This window comes from Rattus norvegicus, chromosome 14, assembly GCF_036323735.1.
Source record: "Rattus norvegicus strain BN/NHsdMcwi chromosome 14, GRCr8, whole genome shotgun sequence".
Classification (NCBI taxonomy): domain Eukaryota; kingdom Metazoa; phylum Chordata; class Mammalia; order Rodentia; family Muridae; genus Rattus; species Rattus norvegicus.
The window spans coordinates 89,160,014-89,181,628 of NC_086032.1; the positions used below are offsets into that span (position 1 = coordinate 89,160,014).

Genomic DNA, 21,615 nt, shown 5'->3' on the forward strand with positions numbered 1-21,615 from the left:
CTACACATGTCCCCTCCTACTTCTATTGCTCAACTGGTAAGGTATGTATGCCCGCCTCTGGTCTTACCCACATATTTGGATATCAAACATGTTCAAGCCTCCACCCACGTGTAGAGACTTCCTCTTTGGTCTCAACTGCCAGAAAACCTTATTTAGTCCTTATACAGGCAACCATCCATGGATTTGCTTAGGAATCCATCCTGCTTTCTCAAGCATTGCTCATTGAGTGAGTATTCAACTTTTATAGGTGATCAATGTGAAGTGCTATTCGATTAGTTTTGATATCAAAACATATAAGGGTGAAGTAGGGAAAGATCCTGTCAAATCTGTGCAATCAGACTAAAGGTATTGAGGGTTGGAGGGATTGCTCAATGGGGTTGCTCTTCCAGTGAATCTATGTGCAATTCCTAATAGTCACATGAGTTCTAAGGGGTCCCTGGTGGTTTGAGTAAGGAAGACCCTAATATTCTCGTTTGTTGAAATTCTTGGTGTGAGGCTGTTAGAACTGTTTGTGAAGCACTAGGAATCATGGCCTTGTTGGAGTAGGTATGGCCTTGTTGAAGAAGGTATGTCTCTCAGGGATGGGTTTGAGATTTCAAAGGCCTAGCCTAGTTGTCTCAAAACCTGCTGCCTGTAGATCACAATATGAAGATCCCAGATACTACTCCAGTACCATCCATGCCTATTTGTTTCTTACCATGATAATAATGGACTAACCCTCTAAAACTCTAAGCAAGTGCTCAAATATGTTTTTCTTTTTGTGCTTTTGTTTTTTTTGTTGTTGTTCTTCTTCCTCCTCCTCTTCCTCCTCCTCCTCCTCCTGCTCCTCCTCCTCCTTCTTCTTCTTCTTGTAAAAGTGGCCTTAGATGTGGTGCCTCTTAATAGCAATAAGACAGTAATCAAGAAAGAATCCAGTGTCCAAGTCTTCTTTCCATGTACATCAGAGACCCACAGAGTGCCCTGACATGCATGTATTCAAAACACCTGTATACGTATCAATTATAACAAAATGTACTAACTATTAGTGATGGCTTTACCATACTGGATAAGAAGTCCTTAGGTTTGGGGATGTTCTTAGGTGAAAACTCAGACGTTAATGACCCAGAATCATTATAGTAATTTTCTTGATAACTATTTGGAGAGACAACTAATACCAAGATTCAGGACTTCTTGATTTGGAAAGGGAGATATGGAGCAGGGACAGGGATGGAGTACCCCTGTAGCTTCCTTGAATTAGTATGAAGAATTAGTAAGATACGATTTTCACAATTAGGTAGTGAGTTTTTTAAAATAAATACTATGTTCTTATATTATTAGGACTTCCCAGGTCTTTATGAAAACTCAAGGACAATATAAAAAATAGAAACTGTGGAACAGAAGAACAATGTTGAAAAATCCAATGAAGCAAGTAAATTGTAGAGAGGGAAATTGAATAATGAAAATTTTAGCTACTCCATGGTTTTCTCTGTAAAGAAGACAAATGTGGTATATTTGAGGAAACAAAGTTTGAATTCCTTTACAAAACTAAAGGAACAAGACCATGAAGAGATTGGGCATTTTTACAACCTAACAGTTTCTGGCAAGATAGGCCATTTTAATATAATCCAAGTGTATAAAAGAAGTATAACAAAGCATTTTACTATGACTGCATAGTGCACCAGAAGAATCTTTGTTAACTACTGACACAGTTTTTGTTGTACAAGAATGGATTCAAGTTAATATATTAACAGGAGACTTGGTGTTTCTGTCTTCCATTGGTCACTATTTATGTCTTCTTTTCTAACTGTCGTTCATGGAAAAACTGACAGAGCTTGGATTTATAAATCACCATAGATCATAAAATATAACGTCTGTAGGATATTCTTTGAGATTTTTTCTTATGCAAGCATATAATTTAACCTCAGTACCTTAACTATGCTAACTATTTTTCAAATCTACCTAATTATAATCTTTTGTCACAATATATTCAATGTTGGTGAAATATAGATCTGAGATATTCATTCAAATTCAAAGAATTATAAATGCTATAGCAAGGCACCTTTTTAGAGAACCAGTATATACTTTGATAAAATGAAGGTTATTCTTAGCTTACAAAAAACCAAAAGTTAACAACATCAAAACAAACAAAAAACTAGTCATCCTGATAAACATGCTTCTAAAATTAGGCATACCTCTCTGAAATATTTCTGACACTACAGGATGTACTTAGGACATCACACTATATAGACGTTCAATTTCAGCCAGGGCATCGTTTAAAAGAAGAAACTCATAACCGTGGGAAGAGAAGAGAGCTCCTGCCTGAGATGATGTCCAGCCAGAGGTCAGAGCTTGAGTTCTTCTGAACAATGTGCCAAGTCAGGAATGAACATGCCCTTAAAACCAAATGAAAATATAGTTGCTTCAGGGCTCTTTGTGCTCAGCCTACTACTCCATTTCTTTGGAGATTGTTAGACCGTGTTCTAGTTTCACTCTGTTGCTGTGGTAAACCATTAGGTCCAAAAGCCACTCAGGGAAGAAAAGGAACTGTTGTTGTTGTTGTTTGGTTTATACTTCTAGGTCACATCCCATTGTTGGAGTTTGGAGTAGAAACTGGAGGTAAGAACCTTGGAGAAATGCTCTTTATTGGCTCAATTTCGGGCTTGCACACAGTCTCCTGTTTGGAAAACTTTCTTATACAATTCATAGCTACTTGCCTAGGGATGGTGCAGCCTATAATAAGCAAAATCTTCCTGCCTCAATTAAAAATGAAGATATATCTTCCACAAATGTCCCTACAAGCTAATCTTATCTGCACAATTCTTCAGTTTAAGTTTTCTTCTCAGGTGACTCTAGGCTCTATCAAGTCCACAATGATAGCTAAATTGAACTTTTGTTAACTTCATCTAATCTCATTCTAACATGCTAGGTTGATATGGCAGTGAAAAAACATCTACACATGGCCCCCAGTGGTCTGCTCTAATTAGACAGAGAATTGGGATGATTTGAAACAAATCCTTTACGTGGATGCTTGTGGGATCTACAAGGCAGGTTGCATAGCAGCGGTGCCTTGGAATAAGTGTTTGAGAGAGTTCCAGCTTTCTCTCTGTTCTGTCATGATGAACTGTGTGGACTACTGCTACTAGGATTCATGCTGGAGTCATGATCATAGAATAGAAACAACCTAAGTGTCAGCATGCTTACCAACATTTCCCTTTTTTCTTGTCTAAACTCTCCAATTCCTGCAGTTTTTACCTCCCAGATGTGTCAGTTGATGCCAATTGTTGCGGTTTGTGAAAGAGAAAAGTATCAGAAGTGTCTGTTTTATTATGTGTGGTGATGTTGTGTCAGAAGGTTTGCATATTTAATTAAAAATTTTGTCTTAAGATGGAAATATTTCAATTTGCAATATTCATGCTATTTTTGTTACAGTGAACTCCATAGGACCAAGTTCACTTTGTCTTATCAAATGTAAGGATACAGATTTGTCCAAAATATTTTAATATTTCCTTTGTGTAATTTTGCTGTCTATTTGTCATATTTTTCACTCTTAATATGAAGGTCTGAGATCTCACTGTGATTTTTTTTCTCTTCCTGAGGTTTTTATCTATTCTTGCAGCTGTTTCCACTAGGAAGACTGTAGTTTTCTTCATTTCACTGTTGGTAAAGAATTCATCATAAACAATGATTTAAAGAAAAATAAATTATTACCCTTTATTGCTACCCCATCTTTGATCATTCATTTTTCAGATAAATGACACATTTATATTTATAATAATCCTTTAATGCACTAGAGCTGAGCAGATATCTACCTTTTAAGCTATTAGAATCTACTTCCCCTTCGATATTCCTGAAATGTAACTTGCCATGGTCCATCTGGACACCTCTTAACTCCAATTGGCCAGCCCTCAAGGCTATGCCTTCATGACTGTCCCATGGTGTCTTCACCTCTCTCCACCTTTTCTCCTTTCTCCTAGTCATCCTCTTCAGATCCTTAGCCTGGGACCTGAAACCCCACCTACCTCTCTTCTTCCCATCTATAAGCTGTTGGCATCCTTGTTCAACTAATAGTTTTAAATTAAGGAGAAAGGTCATATAGCATTACTTAACATATGTGCAGATTATCTCATTCCTCGGGGCAGCCAGTCAATGGAGGCCAGTATTTAGCATTATAATACATAGCAAGACACAAAAAATCTTAAAAATCTTTGAATTCTATTGACTGAAAGTCTGAATAGTGATTACATGATCTAAACCCAGACACTGGCTGGAATGTGAGACCCCATCCACCTGCTGCCCTAGTGAAGGAGGCCTTGCTTTGTTAGTCAGTACCTGCTGCTCACCTTACCTTCTGGGCTGCCCACTCTCACATACTATCTCCATATCGGCTCTTCTTTCACTGCATCATTTCCTGGATGAAAACACTGTACATTCTGCAATGCTGATGAGGATTCTGAAGTAACCATTTCTAAGAGAAAAACTTAGAAATAGGTTGAGAAACACAGAAAATTATAAATATCTAGAATGGTTACAGGTAAGAGTTCCAAACCAAATTTTAACACTTTAGTTATTTAACCTATAGTTCCTGTAAGTAAGAACCACCCATCTGATTACTACCCTTAAATGTAAGGGGAATGAGAAAGCTATCCTCAAATGCTATGAAGAGAATTAATATCCCAGAGACTTTGTCTCCTAATCACATTTCTCTCTCCAAAACAGATTCAGGCTGAATCTAAAACTGACATGTTTAAGTATAATTAGAAGCACAATCAAATATAATTGAAAATAGGATTTTTTTCAATTGCATTATCAAATGTTGAACTCAAAGTATGCAAAGGTGGTAGGTTAGACTCAGTACATATTTTAATTGTCTCTACAGAATGTGGTAGAAAATAGCCGAAAGTCATTATTAAGTCAAACATTAAAAGTGACAAAGAGAAACTAAAAGACTGATGTTCCTAATAATATTGAATTCTCATGAGTATTGCAAACAACAGTAACCTCAATAAAAAGCATCAGCAGAATGCATTAGCAGTTGTTTCTCTAAAGATCTAAAGGTGAACCAGCACTGCTATTACTAATATTCCATAGTACATGTAACTTTCACATATCATAAACTGGAACAATTTATTAACCTGTGTAATCTAAAACATCATTAAGAATTAAATGTCATGTCATATCCTACATAATTTTAGCCACTTATTTATATATAATATTAGCATTTATAATAAAATATAGCCCAAGTAATAGACTATCTGGTAGTCTATTATAACAAAATGGTAAAAATGCATTTTAGACTATTTATAAAAGAATTTTATAGGGATAAAATAAAGATAAAACCTACAAGTATGAATGAAACAAGTCTCTAACCAATCGGAATTTTATCTGCATGCATAATGCAGATACAGAATGTCCCATGAGCAATTAAAACACTATCAGCTTTCCCCCCCTGATTGTATGTGATATGTCAGCCCATATCTCGTTTTGATTACCTACAATGAATTAAATACATTCACGCAGTCATTTATCTAGAAGTCCAATGCGCTATCCATTGCGCCACAGAGCCAGGTTCACACAGTCATTTATATGAAGGCATTTCTAGAGGTTGTGGTAACGATGTGCATGTTTCTAGCTCATTGAGTTAGTTACATATCCATGTTCTGTTTACTCTTGTGTACATTGAGCCCTAGCGGGGAAACTAGCCCAGACATGCAACAGTGGTTCATGTTTCCCTCATGCAGTTTGAACTCATTCCTTCCCTGGATGCATGACGTCATCACCAACACGAGCGTCTCTGCTGGAGCCCAGTGGTATTAGTTCTGTTTGGATGGAGGCTGGTGGCTAGTTTTGCCTAGTCATCTCTTTCAAAGCAATGGCGAATCACAGCCTTGAGCTTGTCTCAAAGAAATTTTCCCTTCTAAAACCTGTCTTGCAGCTGTCTGCCTTCAGAAAATAAAAACGAAAAAAAGGAAAGCCATGCGTCTCATATAAAAATAAAGCAAAACTTTTAGCCTTAGAATTAAATATTCACTACTGTTCAACATCTGGTAGGAAGTCTCCACTGTTTGGCGAGACACGATCTAATATTCCCATCTGTCTTTCATCTGCAGCTCAACCGCTGCTTAGAAATAATCACTCGTGAGGCTTATTTCATTAGAGCAATATCATCCCTTTTTTATTGGTTGTCTCTGAGGAAGGTCTGTGGCAATAAATTGTGGCTCATTCCATATTACCTTCCCGTCACAATACAAAGATAAAATCAGGAAATAACCTTCTCTGCTGTCAGCAAGCTATTTAACACGAATGCCACAATACGCGGACTACCTCAGGAAGAAAATGTGCAGAAGAGCAGTTCATTAAATCTGATAGTTTACAATTATCAATGAACGTTAATGTATTCACATTTTAAATGAGGTACACATGCAGGTGTGCTTCAGGAGTAAGGATTACTTCAGATCACTGGTCACAGAGGCATATTAAAGAATACACACCAAACTCCCTTTAAAAAAAGAAATAGGAAAATCAGGTCAAATCAATATTTATCATCAGACACCTTCCTCTAGAAAGGATATTATTTGAATAATCTGGTGCTGCAATTCTATGTATAAATCTGTCGACATGGATTACTAGACATATGCTGGAATGAAAGTAATACCTCAGATTGTGATTTTCCCATAGCTTGCAATAGGGCAGAACAGGGCTTTTCCAAGTGATGGGTGATAGCCAAAGCCACTGCTTCCAGTAACCTACAGGGCCATGAAGCAAAGGCTATTGCTCTGTGGCTTTGTGTTTTGCAGAAATGCGGTGTCTTGTGCTTAGGATGAACGTATACACTCAGAGTAGATGATAATTTCAACTCATGATAGGTTTTTTAGCATGTGACTCCATTGTAAGTCAAGGAGTTACCTGTATTAACATAGAGAAATAGAAATTGAACTTTCTATTTCTATACCACTGTCATTTAAAATTGACTTTACAATATGTACACATTTAGCTAGCTATATGTTTAAGGAAATGTGCCCTGGATTTTCATCCAAAAGTAGAAAATGCTGACGAAATAAATACAACATCTAAGTAAATAGAAAGGCATTCTGTGCTCATGAATTGGAAAACAGCATAGAGGTAAGATTGGAGGCTTCTCTAACTGACCTATATGTTTGCTTCATGTCGAAACCTCAACAGGAGTTGTCGTAGACCTCAACAACCTCATTCGCAGTGTTCAAGAAAACAGAAAGCTTGGAAATATCTAAAACTATATAGGAAAAAACACCAAACACTTTCTACTAAAGTAAAAAGACTTCCCCATTCCTTAGCAATGAGACATTGGTATGTTCACAGGAATGATGTAGAAATGTCAACGTGAGATTATGAAATAGCGAATGTCTCTACATCCTGGCTACAAAAATCTACACGTTTTGTCTTTTAATGTCTAGTCAGTTTTCCCTTACATTGACAAAGTGCCCTAAGCAATCAGCTTGAAAGGGGGAGTGTTTAGTTACCACTCTAGTTTCAGAGTTTTCAATTTGTGCTTGCTTGACCTAGTCACTTTGAGTCTTTTGGAGCCACCATCAATGACATTGACACTCTATGAAGTAGGAAGACTGCCCCTCCGATGGCAGCCAGGAAATGAAGACAGAGAGCAAAGTAGTTATTGTGAAAAGGGGCTCTCAAAGAAACAATCCTGATTACTTAACTGCTTTCCACAAAGACCTACTTCAAGGTCTTTTGCCATCTACAACTATCCCCATAGGCTGACCCTTTGAAATATGGGACATTTGACAGGCATTTAAGACCTTAATGATAGCAATGTGTGAAATTATTAGTTGCTTGGAATTTCAGTAAAACAGTTTGCAGGATCAACCTGATTGATCCTGATAGATGAAGCACTGAGGACCCTCACACCTTCTGCTAAGAAATGGGCTCATATTTTTGTCTGCATTTTTTTGTGACTGATTGTAAAGTCTCTGTTCTTTTCATTCGGATATACATAAACACACTTTATTCTGAAGCATTTCGAAGCAAGTTATAAATATGTTGCCATTTCATCCTTTGATGCTTTTTTTCTAAGTAAAATGACTTGTCTGTCCAATTTAACATACAAAAGGAAATGTGGGACATCAGTTTTACTATCAAATCCATGAACTCCTTTTGAATTTCACCTATTGTTTTACTAGTTTTCTTTATGGATTCAGTCTAATTATCCAAGACTGTATATTTAGTTATCATATATTTTTATTCTCCTTTAATCTTTAGACATTCATTACATTTTAATTTTTTTCCCTGTCACTTTGATAATTTAATTAATGCATATCCTTTTCTTGGCAGCCATTTCCTGTTTTGGGTGTGTTTGAAGTTTACTGGTGTTATGTGCATACTGTGTTTTACTCTCTTGTATGTGGAAATCAGGGGTCTTCTCTGGTTCTTTTGTAGATAATATGTTTTCACTTTTTTACAATGATTTCTGGGTTTCCTTAATACAAAGTAAATGATTAAATGCTACATTTTAATATGAATTGAATATAAAGTTTTTGACACTTAGCAAATATCTTTCTTTCTATATTAAACTTGCATCTACTAGGTTTTACACAGACTGCTATTCTTTTGCCCAATTCCTGACATGATAGTCATGAGTTGGTGGAATTTCATAGTAAGCTGTGGTTACTTAACCTAGTGCAGGGCAGAGTGTAGCACATTACTTCCTTATCTATTGACTTACAGCTGGGTGAACTCCTTTTCCATTCAATTTACTGTTGAAGATGATTGTTAATGTCCCTACAAACTCATTAAAGTAATTACTAATTCATTACTAATTACTTGAATTTATGCTTGTTAATGAGAATTTCATAGAGATTCATAATGAAATATGACTATATTGACACCTACCTATCCCTCCAAATTCCCCTTATCTTTCCAACTTGTTCCCTTCCCAATTCCATATACTTTTCTAATACTGTTTCTGTTTTTCTTTTTGATAACTACTAAGTCCAGTCACTGCTACCAAAAGCATGGAGCTAACCCAGAAGCACAGAGATCTCATCAGTCATTATTAAGAGAATAACTCCTCACTAAGGGGTGGGTTTTGGACAGTACCTACCCAGTCTACTTTAGAGTTTTCTCTGACTTTATTTTCTGCAGGATTTAGGCAGGTAAGCATATATTTCATGGGTTCATTGACATATTCCCTTAGTTTTGGGGGAGGAGAGGAATTGGTATCGCTTTCCTGTTCAGGGCTATGCCCTCTTTTCCTATCCTTTACAATTATCCAGTCATGTCTGTCTGTCTTGACTGCCTCCTGCTGCAAAGAGTCTCTAGCCAAAACTGAGAGCAGTGCAGGTCTCTGAGTGTAAACACGAATATTCAAACATTACTATGGCAATGTGACCATTTAGCCAAGCAAGTTCTATCCTATCCAACCAAGGGTCTTGGACTAGCAGTACAGTACACAGTTAGGCAATTCCATCCCGTGGAGCAAGCCTCAAGTCTGATCAGAAAGTGCTTAGTTACTCCATAATAGTCACTCTGCTATTGCACTGGAGGGCACATCTTGCCTGGCAGGTGCGTTTTACAGCCTAAGTCATCTAGCCCGGGGTAAAACCATTGATGTCTTATCTCTGGAGCCTACAGAATACCTTCCAGCCCTGTGAAAGCTAGCCGGCAGCAAGTGAGGACATTTCCAGGTTAGTTTGAAATGGATTCCTCTATACCCTGCAACACTATATGTGATGTCTTCACTTAGAGAGCCTTATCATGGAAGTGCATTGGGTAACCAAGACCAATGGCAATGGCCTACGTTGCTTTAGAGACCTCTGGGGCTTCCCAGCCCAATAACTCACAGAGAGGTGTCATGCTTTGCCCTATGATTTCTTTTCATTTAATTAGCATGTTGGCTGTGAGAGGCATTGTGCATTCATGGATAATAGCCCCATTTGAACATTTAAATGATTTCTTAATAATTTAATTAATTGTGGCTTAAATAATTTACTTGTTTCTTAATAATTTTCTTAATTATGACTTAAACTTGTATTTGGACTTGCTTTATGAATTAATGGGTTTGCATAAGGCTTCTTTTTCAATCTGAATTTTAGTTAGCGTATCCAATACCCTCCCTCTTCTCATCTTTCCACCTGCTTCACTGGTTTAAATTCTTGCCTTTATTTCACATATATTCTAACACTCCGACTCTTTTTGAACTTTAAAGAAAAAATTTATTGAAGATCTGAAAAACAACTCCTGCAAGATTGACTTTTTCATAAAACTGTAGCTAAATAATGCATTTTTTTCTATCATGATAAAAAGTGCATTAGACACAAATACAAAACCATGAGAACAAGCCACCATTCTTTAACAATTGAGCAAAGATAAAATGCATAAGGAACAACATGGTTGACTTGCAAAGGATGGGCTCTTTAATCTTTAAGTGCCATTTTAAAAGAGGACAGGTGGGTGAGTGTTCAGTTATATACACTAAAGGGAAGCTTTGACACTAGCAGTCAGAGCATTTTGTCATAGAACATTATATTATACATATTATAACAGTGCATAGTGGCAAAGGAACAGAACCACCAGCATTCAAAAGTAGCTTTGTCAACTAGACAAACACTCTACAGCATGTCTCTCTGTTGTCCACCACTGACACATTGGTAGAAACTTTGAAGTGAAAAAAAGAAAGACAAAATGGAGCAGTTATTCCTTTTATTTTTTCTGTTCATACATCAACTCTGTTATATAGTGTTATATAGTAACGGTTTTCAAAGTACATCATTTGTACAAGAGAAGGACTAAGAACCAAACGGTTTACAGAGATTTAAGCACGAGTAAGAGAGAGCACAACCCTCACACAGCTTTCAGATGGTACTTGGGAGGAGACACTTCGTAATCACGGGCACTGAACAAAGTTGCAGAATTCTTCGGCAGGTTCTTGAGGAAATCAGGTAGGTAGTTCACTAATAAAGTAAGGCTTTTCTCATCTAGAGGTCATTAGGCCAACATGGCTCTGATTCACACAAATAACCTCAGTAAATGTGGTGCTCCATATAACTGGGACCTGGGTGCATCTGGGTGATTGGCCAGAATTTCAGCATACTGTGGTCTCTCAAATTTGAAAAGTAGCTGAGTGCCCAACATTACATTGAAATACTCCTTTATCCCTGCCACAACTTCATTAACAGCATACTCCTTATTATCTGTATTTACTCCACGAGACTTCTCATAATTTGCATAATCCTCCAAAACGGAACCCACATTCTTCTTGGCGGGAAGATAAAAATGATGCTTTTGTCTCATGATCAAGTCCCAGTCATCTACAAGCCATGGTTTCAGCTCTTTATTGATCTTCACTTTAACTTCAATTCTCTTCATGAATGTTTCTTCAGTTTCAACAGTAGTATCTACTCAGGCTCTCTCTTCGTCCTAGGAGGTTGAGATGTCTCACTGGTACTGCCACCGTCTCTGTTTTCCAGGTGTTTTCTACTTGTTCTTTTTTATTTTCACTTCAACATTTTTCTGTTGCAGACCAGACGTCTTCTTCCCTGGAGCAGCCCCTCTCATCTTGCCCTTAGGATATTGCTCCTGATTGGCCTTTTGAAGTTCTTGCTATTTCTGCAAATTGATGTCCACATATTTGAAGACTCTGCTTTCTGGAACCCATTCATCCCAATTTTTATTCCAACCACTCTAATGGATAAAGTATTTCACTTGTTTGTCCTTTATGGCAATCTTTACACACTTTGCTTCATAAAGAAGAAGCCCATGAAAGCACAGTACTTGCTTTCCCTCCTGGAATTTAGGCTTCGGGTCCTGCTTGGGCGCCATTTGTAAGTGATTCGCTTCCTCCTCTTTCTCCCACCATCCCTGACTACCTCATCCTACTCTCTACCCCACCCAATTTAGCGTCAGACATACTGCCTGGAACAGCCAACTCTACCATTCTAACTTTTAAAATTCAGTTGCGAGATGGGAGGCTTCAACAGAGCCCTCTCCTCCACTGCTTGATCTCCTTCACCTCTGCTTAAGCCTTCCCATCCCTACTATCTCACCTATTTCTATTTCTCCTTTAATATAGTATCACCCATCACTTAATGTTTCTCACTCCCTGTGCATGTCTACTTCCCTGCCTTCCAGAAGAAAATTAAACCCGCCAAAAGCACACATCAGGATTTGAAATTGAGACCCCAACATCAAGGAAAGCATGTGGCATTTGTCTCCCGGGATCTGAGTGACACATTCATTATTTTCTTCCAATTCCATCCATCTAACTGCAAATTTTATAATTTTATTTTACTTTATTTTTGAGTAATATTACATTATACATACAAACAGCACTCTTCTTATTCATTTATCTGGGGATGGATGTCTAGGTAGATTCCATTTTCTACCTAATTTGGATAAGGTGAAAATGAATATGAATGATTCACTCTCTCTCAAGTCTGGTAAGAAGTTGGTGCATGTATGCCTAGGATTGGTACAGCTGGATCACCTGGCACTTCCATTTCTAGTGTGCACACACACACACACATGGGGAACCTTCAGACTGATTTCCAAAGTAGCAACACCAGTTCCCATTCCTCCCAACAGCCTGGAAATGTTCCCCTTTGGCACATTTTGACTAGCATTTGTTGCAATTTGTATTCTGATGAGGGCAATTTTGAATGGGCTGAGAATGAACCTTAAAACTCTTTTGATTTTCATTTTCCTCCTGGCGCAGAGTATTGAGATTCTTAAACTGTTTCTTGGCCATTTGGCTTTCTTTTGAGAATTTTCTGGTCAATTCCATACAGCAGTTTCTAAACAGTTTTTTATTTCCTTATGTGTCCTGTGGACACCATTACTCTGTCAGAGAAGCCCCTTTGTGTGGACTCTACTTGATCACCTTACCATTTTCATTGTTACTAATTTTGAAGCTCATTTTCTCCTAGAATGTGAGGTAGGAAATTCTACTGCTTCTCTGGTCTCTCAGCTCAGCTCCTCATTCCTTAATCACTTTCTCAGGCTCTGTTACAAGAAAGATTCATTTTGATTCATAAGAATGTTTTCCATGTCAATTTGTCATACATTTGTGTGTGTGTGTGTTTGTGTGTGTGTATTTGTTTCCCCTGAGACTTTGCACACTAGAGAGAAGAAGCATAAAAGTACCAATGTCTTGTCACTACAGCAGATTTGTCTTACACTTTCTCTCATTTATTGTTAGCACTAAGACTTTCTGGTCCTTTGTTATTTGTTGCTTACACACATGCACACACACACACACACACACACACACACACACCTTTCCCCCATACATACTAATTAAGTCACACATAGATTTCCAAATTTATTCAGACATTGAAGCATCAGAGCTGGTCTTACCAATATGCACATTTTCAGGTATTAATGGCTGGCTTCCAATATATTTAATATATTTACTTAAGTATTTCTTCTACATAATGTCAAGGACCATTTCTACAGCACAGATGAAATATCAAAAGCATTTTAGAGAAAAGTTTTAAGTTTTAATAAAATACTTAATGTATTTCCCCTAAACAAATATTTTGTTGACCAAATTTTCCAAAGAAAAGAATGCTTGTTTTTCTTATGTACCACCTGTCTCATCTTCCCCAATACAATGCTGTTTTGTTTTGGGGGCAGTAGTGTCACCCAGAGTCAAGCACTCTGACACTACAGTAAATTCTTAGGCTGATAAGATTTTTATATATACATGCACTCACGCCCACACATGCATACACATACCTATCTCTTTCCTAATTTTTGTCCCTTTCTCTGTTCCTTTCTCTTATCTCTGTCTCGATCTATATTATTAATTAATTAATCTATCCATCTCTCCGTCTATGCAACTGTATTATTTTCTATTCCAATCTGTTATGTAGACATTTAAAGAGCTGTTACTTGTTAGCAAGCTTAAGATTTAAATTAGACTCAAATACATTCATAAACTATGTTTTAGTGTTTGCCGAATCCAGAAACCACACTGTCATTTCCTTCTGGGTATCACAATAGTGTCAGTGACACTGTGAACCCTGCTCTTCTGTTGTCAGTTGGCTTGTAAGTTCACATATCCAGCTTACTCTTATCCAGTTGGCTTTGCTCAAAAAACATCTTTAGTATTGGGTTTTGCATTTTTCTTCAATACAGTGATAAAGTCACAGCTCTAATTTAAAATGATCTCTCTACTAATTGATACTATTTCATTTGCATATCTCTAATCATGTGACCAGTCAATCATGTCTGTCTTTCTGTAAAATTTATATTATACCCAAGGGGTAGGGGAGGACCAGAACTTATCTTCCCTTAACATTCTGGTTGATTGATTGAATTTTCATAATAAAGGATTGAGCAAACTGCATTTTCTAAAGCCAGAGACAGATGACTCAACATTGTTATCATTTTTTTTTGTTGTTACCTCTTTTTTTTTTTTTTTTGGTGATTATTGCCTTATACCCAGGACATTTTTTAAGCAGTTTTACAAGGTTAGTCTACCTCAACCTTCTCTGCTTTGGCTTCCTTCCTGTTGTTGCCCCCTTCCTGCCACTACTGTGAAAGAAAATTGCTTCTGAATGTAAAAGCTAAATGTGCTTTTTAGCTATTAAGGATGATATAGAATTCAGTGTCTTAATATTCTTCCCACAGCCCACCATTGAGTGATAGCACAAGTGATTTGATTAAAATGTTTACAAATAGGTATTCTTGAAGGCTCTTCCATGAATATCTCAAGCAGCGAAACTCAATAAATCTTTGCACAGCTCTAAGAGCAGTCTTTAGCTAATTAGATAAATCACTACGTTTAACAATGCAATTCCAGGCCATTAGATTTACGAGGCATACAAGGTGATCTCTATTCAAAATTTCCATTATAAGGCATATGTTTGTAAACAGACTTAGAAGCTAAAATGATGCTGTAAATACATTTGGCAGACAACAAGTCTTTAAATTCCATGGAGGAACTCTCCCATGAAAATGCTTTCCAAACCTAAGCCTTAGGTTATATATCATGGTACATCCCAACAACAGATTTTGCCTTGTGCTAATTATTGATTTTGTTTCTTCTCTCTGGGTTGTGACTCAAAGACTTACAAATATGTTAATGATATATAGGCTTTAGGAAGAATGTCAAAAACATTAGAGTGTGGCTAAGCCATCCCAAGTATATGATTACCAAATCAACCCATATACAGGTGTTGATAGTGTAATTGTTTTCTATTTTCATCCTTGGGTAATATTGAGGTTGAGAATGCTGGATTTTCTCTGTTTAAACCTCAAGACAATTACCTTCCAGCACTGTAAACATGGCATGTGATTTTAACATTTCTGTTACTTCTTTGTTTGATGTTAAAATTAGGAAAATATAGGCATCTATTTAAATAAACAAATGTTATACACACAAACAATACATATTAGTATTTTTGAAAAATACATTATTTTGGGTCATATTATTTAAAATAACTAACAGATAGCATTCATTAATGAAGAAATTTCTTCTAGGTTCCCTATTTACATGACTAGCTGTTTTAGACAAATCCATATTGCCTTCATGCACCTTAACTGTTAACCTTTGATCCTCAATTACACTGAAATTTTACTAAATAAAAAATATAAATTTTACTTATATTAAAACATTTTGCATGTTATTTCCTTAGCTTTCATTATTTTAAATTCTGTGTTAGACTTGCCTGATGATATTGGGCTAAAGAATAACGAATCACAAACTGACATCAGACTGAGACACTGAGATTTTACGTGGATTTTAAGGACATATTATTCCTTTGTGTTTTCTTCTGATTCTTCTTCAAGAACCAGTCACTTTTCAACTTTTAATTTAAGATATTGCTAAATTCTCCAGACAAATGAGGAATAATTCAGTCGAGTATCCTATTCCTATCTAGGTTCTATAGGGTAGATACAAGAAAAGGATCAAGGCTTTGCTTCTGGAAATAGGGCTCTTAGCAATATACTTGAAGACAATATGACTCCTAAGGATAGAATCATAACCTGGTAAATGTTACAACAAAAATGAGAAATCATCCACTGTGTGCTTGTGATCTTGCCCTGCCTCTCTTGTCTCCCCCTCTTCCCACTTCCTCTCTCTTTCTTTATTTCATCCATCTTCCTCTAATTGCTCCCTAACTTTGCCACTGACTGGAACTTCTGAAGTTGGACTAAATGTATTTTGACTTACTATGGGTAGGTATGGCCCCCATCACTCATGTGTTTGAACAAGGCTATGGGGGGCAAGCAAGGGAATAGAATGTGGTGGTTTGAATATGCTTGGCCTAGGGAATGGCACTATCAGGAGATATGGCCTTGTTGGAGAAAGTGTGTCACTCAGGGGGTAGGTTTTAAGACCCTTCCACTAGTGGCCTGAGAGAGTCCTCTCATGGTTGCAGTTGGATCAAGATGTAGAACTCTCAGCTCCTTCTCCAGAAGGGAGAAATACCCCTTTTCCTGTGAGTTTGCATAAGATGATAATTAATTCTGAGAAATTAGGGCATCTAAGGAAAGTAAAGCAACCAAATCCTGCATCTCACATTTTCACAGGCTTGAGCACATAGATACGTGAAGTACCTCTGTGCCTGACCTCTTCAGCAAAAACAGTCACTCTCTAGACATTACACCATTGACTATCCTATCTGGTTTCACTGGTATATTGTGGCAGATTGCCTTAGGCATACAAGCAAACTCTTACAAGACAGTGTAAGAGCTCAAGTGTATCTCTTATGAGCCAGCTAAGGGTCTGTCCTTAGTTAGGTTTTTCAGTTACTTGTGAAGGATTTAACCAACAAAAGCATTCTGGGTCACCCCTTGTCTATACAATCTCCTCAGGTGTGCACTGGGTTCCTTAACCCACGGGCATTTATGTAGTTCATGTTATTGAGCAGTGTTCATCAGGGAACATTGTCAGCTAACAGAACATTGTGCTTGCAACAGGGAAGCAGTTCCAAGGGACAGGACCATGTAGTTGTCAGAGTTCAAAGAATTGAAAAAAAAAAGCCAGGCTGGCTAGAAAAATAGATCAGTGGTTACCAACATAGACAGCTATAGCAGAGCCCATATCTCTAGACTCCCACCTCCTGTAACTATACCTCCGGCTGGCCCATTGCTCTTTTCTTGTCACAACAGGTAGCTGCACTCATGTGCACAACTTCTCAGACAGGCACACATACATAGATTAAAGAATAAAATAAAATAAATAATGTTGCAAATAGTCTTTGCTATGGGAACTAAAATCTTGGGGGATGAATAAGAAACCTACAGATATGAACAAAGAACAGGAAAAGTATGGGGATCATCTGAACAGATTACCAGAGGCCAACTTTTCTTGGTTCAGGGATGAACTGTATTTGTACAGCACAGATTAAGAACAGAATTCAAATCTTTTCCTTTATTCAGGCCACCTAAGATTGAAGAGTTCGTTCTTCAGGGCTGAAGCTATTTTCAACACTTCTCATGTTGATGTATGACCTGGCAATACAGTATCACAAACTGTTCTTTTCAGCAGGTGGGTGTGAATCAGAATAGCATTTGCCAGACATAAGTTGGGTGCTTAAAATCATTATTATAGTATGTTTTCTTTACTGAAGAATGAATATGAAGAAGTTTTGCTTTAAGATGGGTTTTTTGGACAGATGTGGAATGCCCATGATAAAATAATTGAGCCCTGTAACAGTAAAAAAAGGAATCTGAGGATGGTTTCATCCAGCTGTGGAGGAGGAATGGAGGACACTATGGCTATAAAATAGCCCCAAATATAAGGTGAATAATGACACGTAAAATAGTTGTCAGCTGTAGATAGCGTGCCTTCATATTATTATTCCTACTTTTCTTTCCCCTGGAGTGGCAAGTTATTTCAGAGAATGAAACGGTCTGTTACAGGTTATAAAATCTTTGCTGGGTAAAATTATGTAAAAACCATAATATCATGGTTATACAATATTCAGTTATATTACCCAAATGCTACTGTGGATGAGTCCCTAAATTACAAAATGTTTATGTCAACATTATATTTTATTTACACTATTTATGGCACAGTAAACATATGGCCTCCCATGGTTCTTTTTTATCAGGGTGCTATCCAGCAGCTGTCTGCATTCCAGAGCACATATGAAGGGGCTTTCCTGTGCACAGGCATGCCTGCATTCGTTATCAATACTCAAAACAACCAACCTTGGATCTTTAGAAAGTAGTTTGCATTGCCACAAGTCTGGGTAATTTCCTCTGTGCACTGAATTACTGATTTAACTCTGTAATAAATATCTGTGCTTGTTCTGTATTCAGACTCTCCTAGCATTCACTTGGGATTGACTCATGCAGCCTTGATATGAGGGTTTGTATCTACTCTTACTGAATCATGTTATGCACGGTCACTTGATATCACTGGAAGGTCTGCTCTTTGTTGAAGGGAAACAGAGGAGTATTGCGTTGAGTGGACAGGGGGAGTGGGGAGGTGGACAAGGAGGGAGAGAGGGATGAGAGGCCACTGTGTGAGAGAACAAAGGAAAATAAAGATGAGACTGTCCTTTTCTATTCCCTCACTGTTGGGCTCTGACACAGGGTGTAACTAACAAGGCTGACAGACTTCTAATTTTGTCCAGTTCACCACCCTCCCATTTTGTTTCTCCTATTATCACCAGTAATCGTGATTTTATACTTCTTAATATCATTCCTAGGTAGGAATACCCATGTGCAGCTTTCAATTACATTCAAAATAAACTGTGACCATGTGAAGCCAACCCTATTCTGTCTGTGCTTTGACACCTAACCAAAGCATTCTCAACTGTGTCCGAGAAAGAATGTTTTCATACAGCTTAGAATAGCATCTTTTCATTATGAAATGTGGGATTTATTCAAAGACAACTTAAATATCTGATGATTAAGATTTTTCTGGGCTGAGGAGATGAATCAGCTGGTAAAGGTAATTGCCACCAAGTCGGACAACCAAGACTGACAATTCTGGGACCCCCGTGGTAGAAGAAAAGAGCTGGATCTCACAAGTTAGCTTCTAGGAATATCTGAATATTTACACACAATAAATAATTGGTATAATTTAAAATTCAAAAGAATTCTCCTGTTCTTAAGCAATCTTTGAATGTCTTTCTGTCCCTTGCAATCCCTCTTCTGTTTAGTACCCTTGGAAAAGGGCTGACTGAAACTGATATGTCACCTGGGTACTGAGAAGTCATGAACGCTTCAAATTTAAAGCTTGATGTTCTTCTAGATTGGGACCTTCAAACTACTCATGTTTTGGACTTTGGTGTGTGAGGAGAACAAGATCCTAGCTTTCCTTTGTGGAATGATTAGAGGGAATGATACAGAGAGGAGGTAATAATACTGGAGCCATGATAACATCACCAAAGAGTCTCTGGCAGAAGAATCAGTGCCACGCCTTGACGTATTTGCCTGCACAGTGCATACTCTTAAAGCAATTTACACAAAGACTCTAAAAGCATACGGCAGTGACAGGTCATGTAGGGGATAACATCCCAGGTTTTAAGATTAGTAAACTGAGACAGGAAACAAAATAAATAATGAAATGATCTTTAAGAGACGAAGCTCTCGGTGGCTTCGCCCATGTCAGCATATGGGTCTTTAGTGTACTCCTGAGAAGTTTTGGGAAATTATAGCATGCTGATGTTTTATATCCTGTCAGCAAATTTCTAGAGCATTGTATTATACTATTAACTCACATTGTATTCAGCCTTGCTACAGTGGAAACATATGGTTATTAGATTTGGAATATTATTAGCATAAATGCAATCTCAAGTAACACGGAAATTAACACACACAAAAAAAATCTTATAAGCAGGCAAGAGACAGTGTGAGCTAGGGATCTGAAGAAACCTCACATATTAGCATAAGAAACAAGAAAGTTACCAGTGTTTCTGAAATAATAAGACAACTACTGTTTATGAGGTGATAACATCATGCAGCAATTAGAAGCAAATTATTCTTTGATGGACATTAAAACTGTCCTCTACCTCTGCTTCTCCAAGGTTATTGAATTAAATGGGCAGAGCTTTAGGATGGCCATCACCATCATCGTTATTATTTTTACCAGTGTGACCCCTTTTTGGGTTCTTACGAGACTAATGTTCCACGGGCAAGGATTTTTAAAAAGGATATTTTATCTTCTGTGCTGTAACTCAAAATCATTCTGGAACCCACTGACCTTGTCTAGCATTTTTGCAGACTCTTCAGAAATGAAATCTTATTACATCACATTGTGCTATAAACCTGATTCTCTTTTTCCACTATGAAAACAATTTGCTGCAATCCTAAGTGAATAAAATATGAAACCAGAAGCAGATTGACTTATTGTTCCAAAGGAAAAACCAGATTATTTTTAGAAAATAAATATTATGCCCATTCTGGTCGCATTTTTATTCGACAAGGGGGGATATAAGGGAAGACATATGGAAGTCCTGCAGATATCTTCAAGTTATTGAAAAGCCATGCTTGGATGAGTTAGGCTCAGAACCCTCATAGCATGAAACTGCATGTCAGAAAGAAAGCGATGAAAAAGGACCCTAAAGAACTTCTAGAACTTTCAGAAAAATATCAAAATGGAGAGATACTTGACATTTTAGAAAGAGATGATTAATGACCTCGAAATTGGATGTTACTAAATTGGAAAAGAATTTAAGCCTATTTCTCAAAAGCAGTCCCCTTTAGACATGTGCCGTTAAACTGTTGCTGAAATAGAGACCAAGAATATTATAGCGCGTGAAGCATGTTACTTGTCATTGCTTAAGTTTGGAAATGTAAAACCAGAGTCTTAAGTACCCTTCAAATAGCGAATGGCCAACTGATGTGCAAAATTTTCTGGAATTTTGGAAAGATTCCTCAGTGGTTGGCTGTTGTTTTCAATTTTTCTATAATTTCTGAAATGGTTTTTGATAATAGATTATATGTTTGGAGCTGCAATTAACATTATGTATACGAGAGCTAAATATCACTGTTTCTCATAGTAGTTTAGGTGAACTGGATGCTGGGAAAAGGACTTCAGCAGTGTGAGTAAAAAAGTACTCTATTCCATACAACCACATCGAAGAGGAGTAGTTTCCCTACAGAGTAGGTGTCAATTGCTGGATCCAACTGACGTCACTGGGCCTGAGTTTCTCCACTGGAGCTGTGGGACTGTGGGCAAGTAGCTTCTGCACCAGTCTCTACTAATAAATCAGAAATGGTGTAACTGCACAAGTGCAAACTTTAACGTGTTTAACATGCACACAGGCACAGAAGCATTTAGTACCATTTAGTTAAGTATGATTTTTGCTCTTACAAATAGAGTAAAGTGTACTTTGTGCCAACTTCAACACTGAAATCTCTCTCTCTCTCTCTCTCTCTCTCTCTCTCTCTCTATCTCTATCTCTATCTCTATATACATATATGCTCATTTTTGTGTTGCTTATTGAGTCCTGTTATTATTTTGTCTTCACCGGAAGATATGTAGCCCATCTGTGGGATAAGATGTGCACGTAGATGGCTGTGTGTATACAAACCGACATGCAAACCTCCTAGAAGTGGAAAACAAACTGAGGCTCTCCCATGTTATTTTTGTTCTGGTAATAATATCACATAAATAATGCTCATACGGCTTGTGTAGATGAGACCTGTGATATTCTTTTCTCACACTATATTGCTCAACACATA

The 21,615-nt window shown here is 37.4% G+C and overlaps 1 pseudogene; it reads right to left on the bottom strand.

Moving 5' to 3' along the window:
- Positions 1 to 10,809: 10,809 nt before the first annotated feature.
- Positions 10,810 to 11,845, bottom strand: Morf4l1-ps5 (mortality factor 4 like 1, pseudogene 5; annotated as a pseudogene).
- Positions 11,846 to 21,615: the final 9,770 nt, after the last annotated feature.